The sequence below is a fragment of the Echinops telfairi genome, unplaced genomic scaffold, assembly GCF_000313985.2.
Source record: "Echinops telfairi isolate 266 unplaced genomic scaffold, ASM31398v2 ScPeMD7_60;HRSCAF=208, whole genome shotgun sequence".
NCBI lineage: Eukaryota > Metazoa > Chordata > Mammalia > Afrosoricida > Tenrecidae > Echinops > Echinops telfairi.
The window spans coordinates 42,853,259-42,862,258 of NW_022103958.1; the positions used below are offsets into that span (position 1 = coordinate 42,853,259).

Consider the following 9,000-nt stretch of genomic DNA (forward strand, 5'->3'; position numbering starts at 1 on the left):
CCCACCCTCGTGAATCCTTGATCAATTATTTATTATTGTTGTTAATTAAATTAATTAAAGCTCAGCTGATATAAAGCACGTCCCAAACTTTCGTTGGCTATTTGAAGAACATGGCACTCGGGTAATGTAGTGGTTAATACTTGACTGCTAAAGATTACGGCCTTGGAAAATCTATGGGGCAATACTACCATGTCCCATAGACTCTATGAGTTGGAATTTATAGCAATGGGCTTTCTGGATTTATTTGAAGAACATCTTCATTACCAAGCACAATGTCTGGCACACAAGAGCCAGCTAGCAAATATGTGTTGAAGGAACAAATACAACAAACACAAACCCACTGCTGTCAAGTGCATTTCATATCCACCCTATATCAGGGTATCCAAGACTGTACATCATTCTCAGAGCAGATAGCCTTATCTTTTTCTTTTCTTTTCTCTCAATGTCTGTAACAAATTTATCCCTGAGGCTCAGCAGAGAGGAACAGGGCCCATGAGTTACCGTGTCTCTGTGGCAGCCTTTTGGGCCAGTGCCAGCCATGGGTGGGGCAGGCACTGAATTTGACACAGCTGCAAAGTCTTATCTTTTTCTTGAGAAGAGGCTGGTGTATTTGAACTATGGACCTTGTGGTCCAAACAGTTGTGTAACACAGAACAATTAGGAAGCAAACTTTTGGGTGAGTTTGACCAGTACAAGAGCTGGGATCCTTAGTTTGAGGATTGTGTAACCGTCAAATCACTGACTTCAAAAGCAAGCATTCCCGTCACGCATTTTTTAAAAGTATTATATGCACAGAGTAGTAGCGTTGCAGCCACTTACCTCACTGCCATCGAGTGGATGCTCACTCATCGAGACCCTCTAGGACAGAGTAGAACTGCCCCTGTTGGTTTGGGAGGCGGGAACTGTTTATGGGAGAAGAAAGCTCTGCCTTTTGCCCTAGGAGTGGGTGGCTGGTGGTTTTGAGCTGCCAACCACGCAGCTACAGCCGGACATGTAGCCGCTATACCACGAGGCTCCTAAACAAAGTAATACGGAAGAGCTTAACATGGAGGGACACAGCTTTTGACCTTATTCTTTCTCCATCTCAGCCTCACTTCCTCAACAGGTTCAAGTTCCTAATTAATTAAAAATTTTGTTCAAAAGATTTGTGCGATTATGACTATTTTAAACTTTATTGATTTTCTCTAATTATGCAAGGACTGATCTAAGAAGGCCTTCCGTGCTGATTTGATTTCAAATGGAGAATTTCTCGGGCAGCATTGCACCAGCTCAGCCTTGGCAGCTGTGGCTTAGGACCATTTCAATGTTTCAAATTTCAGCTTCAGAGTCTATGGAATCGAGGCACTTCGTCTCACTTCTCCAGGGTTGATCGTGAGTGACAGAGATTGGACTGTCATTACTCAGTGCAGAGCATTGTTCTCGTTAACAGAAAAAGACAACAATATCTATTTATAAGCAAACATCTGTTAAGCACTTTAATATATGAGCACCATGCTAAGCACTCATTTTATAAATTCAATCTTGTTTAATTTTCACAATTTGTGCTATTGTTATTTCCATTTATCAGATGAGAAAACAGACTTCAAGAGGTTGAATACTCCCATGGACATCGCATTGATTCCGACTCCTGAGGGTGCTGTGATAGAGAGGAAAACTGTCCAGGGGTCTCCAAAGCTCTGATCTTTAGGGAATCCGCCAGCCAAAGCTTTCTCCTAAGTGTTACCGTCCAGCCGTGTGGACCTGCAGTGAGTGACCACCTGAAGAGAAGGAGTGGCCAATGGACTGATGATCCAAAGGCAAATTTTATTTCCAAAGGAGAGCTTTATATATTAATGAGGCAAGGGTACATAGCACGCATAGTGTAACAATAACATCGTGATAAAATTGCTCTAAGCATAAACAAGTCCTTGGGACTAATCTTATTTTAACAAATGCAACTGTGTTCTCAGTTTCCTCGTTGCATCTCAGAATTTGGGAAAACATCATAAGGACACAGTGTCTCTAAGCACCCCAGAGAGTCACCAATACACTGCAGTTAAAACTCCGTGACTCTCTATACCAGTGGTTCTCAACCTTCCTAATGCCGAGACCCTTTCATACAGTTCCTCATGTTGTGGTGACCCCCAACCATAACATTATTTTCATTGCTACTTTATAGCTGTAATTCTGCTACTGCTATGAATCATAATGTAAATATCTGATATGCAGGATGTATTTTCATCATTACAAATTGAATATAATTAAAGATAATTAAAGCATAGTGATTAATCACAAAACAATATGTAATTATATATTGTGAAATATTTGTGTTTTCCAATGGTCTTAGGGGACCCCTGTGAAAGAGTCATTCGACCCCCAAAGGGGTTGTGACCCACAGGTTGAGAACTGCTACTCTATACTAAGGAGCAGAGCTACTGATGGGTTCAAACTGCTGAACTTTCTGTGAATTGGCAAGCACTTAACCACTGCACCACGAAGGCTCCTCCAAGAGGGTACGTACATAATAAGCATGGAAGAAGCACTCCAGCCTGTGTGATCAGGAGGTGTCGATGGGATCAGGTATCAGGCATCAAAGAACAAAAAATCAAATCATTGTGAATGAGGACGAGTGCTGATTAGGGACCCAAGACCCATCTGTAGTCAATTAGACATCCCCTTACAGAAGGGTGGCAGGGAGGAGACGAGCCAGGCAGGGTGCAGTATAGCAATGATGAAACATACAACTTACCTCTAGTTCCTAAATGCTTCTCCCCCACCACCACTATCATGATCCCAATTCTACCTTACAAATCTGGCTAGACCAGAGGATGTACACTGCTACAAATAGGAACTGGAAACACAGGGAATCCAGGACAGAGGATCCCTTCAGGACCAGTGGTGAGAGTGGTGATACCGGGAGGGCTGAAGGAGGGTGGGGTGAAAAGGGGGAACCGATTACAAGGATCTACATATAACCTCCTCCCTGTGGAGTGGACAACAGAAAAGTGGGTGAAGGGAGTAAGTAAGATATGACAAAATAATAATAATTTATAAATTATCAAGGGTTCATGAGGAAGTGGGGAGCTGGGAGGGACGGGAAAAAATGAGGAGCTGATGCCAGGGACTTAAGTGGAGAGCAAATGTTTTTAGAATAATGAGGGCAATGAATGTACAAATGTGCTTGACACAATGGATGAATGTATGGATTGTGATGAGTTGTATGAGTCCCCAATAAAATGATTAAAAATAAAAAATAAATAGTGGTGCTTGAATTGAATACCAATTGCTTGATCAAGATCTAAAAATGCCTGACACAATTCTAAATCCCATCTCTCAGGCTCCTGGAAAGGCAATTTTTTACCATTTTCAGTTATAACGTTAAAGCTGTTACTATTTCAAAGGGAAAAAATATCAAAGGGTTCTTTGGAGAAATGATGACAATTCTTAAATAGGAAGCAAGCTTCCTTGCAGACAGTAATTGGAAGCCACCTCTCATCTTAGGATTTCACCATTATTCTCTGTGAGTAGTTACTGATGGAAGAGCAACACTGACCATCGGGAACCAGAAAAGAATGTGTAAACCACTCTCCCCATTAAAAAATCTAGGGTCATCAAGTTGATTCCGACTTATAGTGACACTGTAGGACAGGGTAGAAATGCTCTCTAGGGTTTTGGAGGCTATAAATCTTTATCGAAGCAGATGGCCTCATCGTCCTCCTGTGGAGCAGCTAGTGGGTTGGACCGCTGATCAGTTACTATCCCACCAACACTCCCAACATTTGTAAGTAAACTCCAAAGCCCTGGGGTGTTTGCCACAACTAATCCAGGTTTGGGTTAGACTTCGTCTTACTGTCGACTGCATTTTCTTTCACCTCAGTCTGAGTGTCTGCTTTGACTTGCGGATACAAACTGTTGTAAAACTCCCTTTAGCAAGTGAGAGTGGGGGTTAGGAAGGTGGAGGAAAAGCTCATCAGAGAGGTGATCAAGAATGGTTGTGCTGCACTCCAAAACAGGATCTCTGATGTTCAGCAGGGTGGTTGTGGAACCACTGAGAAGGGCCATGCAACCTGTGACTTATCATGCCACTCTCACACACTCGCCTTCCCCATTGCTTTTTGTTTGTTTGTTTTAATCGTTTTATTGGGGGCTCATACAACTCTTACCACAATCCATACACACATCCATTGCATGAAGTACATTTGTACATCCGTTACCCTCATCATTCTCAAAACATTTGCTTTTTTGTTTTTTCAAATAATCTGTTCTCATGCTTTAGATGGAAGTTTACACAGCAAATTAGGTTCTTATCTAATAATTTCAACAAACGTTCGGCGATGTAGGTTAGCTCCATGTCATTACACATTTCCTTTCAGGTGTGTCTCAATGTGAGTTCCTTGACAATAGAGAGAACTTTTTGAATGTGCTTTTGTGATGGGGAAAGACCCAATTCCGATAACTGCAGTAAGACAAAAGGAGCCCTGCTGCTACAGAGGATTGCAGGTTGGGCAGCTAAGCCCAAGAGCAGCACTTCAAAACCACCAGCTGCTCAGAATGAGAAAGATGAGGCTTACAGCTCTTGTCAAGATTTACATACTCTCAAAAACCCAAAGGGGAAATTGTACTCTGTCTTATAGAGTTGCTATGAGAATTGGTAATGAGTTCAGTTGGGGGTTGGATAGTAAGACGGTGTCTTATCTTCTTTTGTCTTGAAAGGGTCCTCACTTGCTTGAGAAAGAACCTTCAGAAGTTTTTCTGGAGTTTTGTTGGGCTGGGGGCTGGGAACTCCTTGGAGGCCTGGTTCTGCCCTGCTTTACCTATCTTTTGGCTCAGGATCAAAGACAAGAATTTCCTCTTTTACTGTCTAATCACACCCCTCTCCCTCCATACTTCTGAGCATTGCAGATTCTTACAAGGTGCGGCCCAATTTGCAAATTGCACTTTTCATAAATCCTCTTTGCTTTATTATTATAGTAGTCAAGAAATGTAGTTCACCGATAAGAGCAACTCTAGGCAATAACACATGTTTTCAGAAGAGATCAGTGCCTGGGGAAGGACATCATAGTTGGTAGAGGGGCAGCACAGAAGAGGTAGGCCCGCAGTAAGGTAGATTTTTGCACAGAGGTTGCAACAATGGGCTCAAACCTAAGGACAGTCGTGAGGGTGGTGCAGGACACAGCGGGCTATCGATCTGCTGTAGGTACACAGGGTGGCTAGGAGTTGGAACTGACTCATGGCACCTAACAACAACAACAAAGCTGATCAGCCTAAGTGCACGCCAACTGGAGGGTAATTTAACAATTTATGTGGTATGCATAATGCAGTTATTGAAAAGACAGGTCCTGAAAGTCTGTGAGACATGGGGAAATGTTTATATCACCAAACCCACTACTATCAAGTCCATACCGACTCATATCAAGTCCATACCGACTCACAACTGCCCCTGTGGGTTTCTGAGGCTGGACATTTTTGCAGAAATAGAAAGTTCCGTCTTTCTTCCGCAGAGGTGCTGCTGGGTCCCAACTGCTGACCTCTCTGTTAGCTGCCCAACACGTCACCCACTACGTCAGCAGGGCTCATATCTGTCTATCTATCTATCTAAATCATTTTATTGGGGGCTCTTGCAGCTCTTATAACAAACCATACATCAATTGTATCAAGCACATTTGTACATATGTTGCCATCATCATTTTCAAAACATTTTCTTTCTGTTTGAGCCCTTGGTATCAGCTCTTCCCGCCCCCCCCCCCTCCACCCTCATGAACCCTTGGTAAATTATAAATTATTATTATTTTCATATCTTACACTATTCGTTGTCTCCCTTCACCCATGTTTCTGTTGTTTGTGTGTGTGTGTGTGTGTGTGTGTGTGTATGAGGGGTTAATCATCGATCATTGCAATTGGTTCCCCCTCTCTCCCCTTCCTCCCCCAACTTTCCCCCCACCCTTGTGATATGGATACTCCCATTAATGTTCCTGAGGGGTTTATCTGCCCTGGATTCCATTTGTCCAGAGCTCTTACCTGTACCAGCGTACATGTTCCAGTCTAGCCGGATTTGTAAGGTAGAACTGGGGTCATGATAGTGGCGGGAGGGCGGGGCGGGAATCATGAAAGAACTAGAGGAATGTAGTGTGTCAGGGCTCCTATTTCTATAACACTACCTTGAAAATAGTAAACTAGAAAATGATAGTGCTGATGCGGCGATATAAAAATCTCTCCTTGTGAGTAAACTGTTAAGGAAACAAGGACAAGCGATTGCGGTTTCTGGTTTAGGGGCTGCAGTTCTCTCATTGCCATCCCGTTGACTCGACACATGGAGACTGCAATTAGGTGCGATTCTTCTTTCGAAATGTCTAGTGTGGTTGTTATTTTCTTTTGATCCTTAACAAGAACAGCAAAGCCTTGTTGCACTAATCTGGGTTCTGACCTCAGTAGGTAAAAGGGAGGAGAGAAACTGAGAGATAAAGAAGTGAGAGGGGGCCGGGATGGGAACTAAGATTAGGATCTGCAAATTCTGCAAGAGAAAGCCACTACCAAGTCAGACCAAGTTTCTCACGGACTTCGGGAAAATTCTTTCTGAACAGTTCTCATTCTATTGACATGTTATCTTAGAAACGTTCGGAGATTTATTTCCTCTTGGAATCTTTACAGCTTTTTCTTGAATTCCAAATGTACCTTAATAATTACGTGTGAGCGTGTTTTCATTGGTACTTGCTGCCTTATGGGGCAGAGTCGGACATCTTTTTTGGTCCTGGACCAGTTCCTTTGATCTTTAAATTCCACCCGGTATTGGAGACGTTCAGTGTCTCCTTTCACAAGGTCAGGAGCTTGCAGGAAACCTGTGCACTTAGCATGCCTCGCTTTGGGGCACTTCAAATTGCAACCTCAGCTTCCAGCCCCCAGGCAGTGCCATCAAAAACCCTTCCGCGTATCAGGGCTGGTCGAGTGTGGGTTGTCTGGAATCCCCGCACGCCAGCGGACAGACGCACAGACGCGCCCGCCCCTCCCGGCCTGTGTCCGCGGGCGTCGCTCGCGAGGCTGGGCTGACTCAGCTCTTCCAGCCACCTTCGTCCCTGGGAGCTCCGGACGCCGAGGCCCTTGCACTTGGGCTGGCGCTCAGGGAGCCGCCGTCGGCGTCCCGGGAGCCTCGTCGGACAGGCTGCTGCGTCCTGTCCCCGCGGTGACTCCGCTGCTTCCGCTCCGGTGGCCGCCCCCGGGTCCCCGCCGCGTGCCCATGCACCCAGGGCCGGCGATGCGCTCTGTGTCCTTAGGTGACCTTCCTATGGTTCCTGATTACAATATTTAAACCCTGCAAAATTTCTTGCAGCCTCTCCAATTCTAATCCCCAAGTGGGATCATGGAAAACCTGAGCCTGATCCCACCTCTGCAGGCGTGGTAGAGATTGGATTGTCAGGAATCCGAGCAGAGCCTCGCGCTAAACTCAGACCTGGAAAATATTTCTAAGCCCACAGTGCTGAGAGGGGGTTAGTCTAGAATTACTCAAGTGAGGCCTGCCGTGACAGATTTAGGTTAGAAACAGCCTGTCACTGGCCAGGTGTGGACCTCCGGGAGCCAGCCTTCTTTTGCACCGCAGGAAACAGTAACTCTGACTTTGTTACTCTCTTCGGACTGCCTCTTAGACACAGTTCTCCCTTTCCGTGGCTTCAGCAGCCGTCTTGCACTCACTCAGTTCGGAACAGCTCCTAGCATCACGGCTCTGACTTCCGAACTGGTTTTGCCGCATTCCCATCCAACCCTTACACAACAACCCAGGTTCGTTTTTTATAGGGCACACCTATTCTTAGTCTTTCCTCTGCCGAGAAGTTAGTACTTCCTGTTGTCCTTTGGTTTTAGTTGGAAGTCTTTCTTTCACCTTTTATGTAAAAAACTGCAACATAGTCTGCACCCTCCCAACAACCATCCTATTCTTGGGTGAATATTTTATGCCTACTCTACATGAGCCATGGTGGCAGAGTGGTGACGGATTGGGCTGCTAACGCCAAGATCAACAGTTTGAAACCACCAGCAGCTTCTTGGTTGAAAGGTGAGGCTTACTACTCCCTCAACGGATTACAGTCTCAGAAACCCACAGGGGCAGTGCCACCCTGTCGTACGTGTCACGGTGAGTTGGAATTTGTGGCAGTTGAATTTGATTTTGGTTTTCTACCCTACATCAAAGTGTACTGTGGCACTGTGGGTTAAGCACTGGGCAGTGAACTGAAAAGTCAGCAGTTCTAAACTCACCGGAGCCACTCCGGAAGAAAGACGAGACTATCTGCTACAATAAAGGTTTACATCCTGGGAAATCCCAGGAACAAATGCGTTTCTGTTTTGTAGGGCCACTATGAGCTGCCGTATAGCTGCCAGAGGTAGATTTGGTTTGGAAGTGTCTTACATCATGGTACACAAATTCTTGTCTTTTAAGAAGTTCTGGTGGGGGAGATAAATAAAAAATCAGATACTCTTACAAATTATCTCATCCAAGTATGAGTCAGAGATGGGGAAAGTACGTGGGTAGAGAGAAGAGGAGAAGCTTCACCAGGAGACAGTCTATGAGCTCTCTTTATTTTTGCGGGTGGGGTTATTGAGACTGGGTCTTGACATGGATGAGTAGGAGTCTACCAGCACTCTGATCTCTATTGTACTTGTCAGGCTGCCTTGGTTGGTGTGGAACCTGGAAGTCATCTTTGTGTTCTGTCTTGTCACCATCATAGAATTCTCGTTACGTGCCTGTGAGTTGGATCTGCCTCCCTGTGACGGGAAGTACAACAGAATGAAGCCTTGACTGGTCCTGCGCCATCCCCACACGAGGTCTCATTGGGGGTCTCACTCTATTTTGTTGCCCCTCTACTTCACGAACCATGATATCCTTTTCCAGGGACTGCTCTCTCCTGATAACATGCCAAAGTCTAGGAGACAAAGTGCTGCCCCCTCCCTTCTGGCTGCACTCCCTCCAAGATTATTCTTCCGTCAGTCTATGGCACATTCAATCCTCATCAACAAAACTATAATCAAAATGCATTC

The 9,000-nt window shown here is 45.0% G+C and overlaps 1 non-coding gene across 1 annotated transcript; it reads right to left on the minus strand.

The window, feature by feature from the left end:
* Nucleotides 1-440: 440 nt before the first annotated feature.
* On the minus strand, nt 441-574 carry LOC115869886. Its single transcript, XR_004046413.1, has one exon. It is a non-coding gene; the product is annotated as a small nucleolar RNA SNORA5 (small nucleolar RNA).
* Nucleotides 575-9,000: the final 8,426 nt, after the last annotated feature.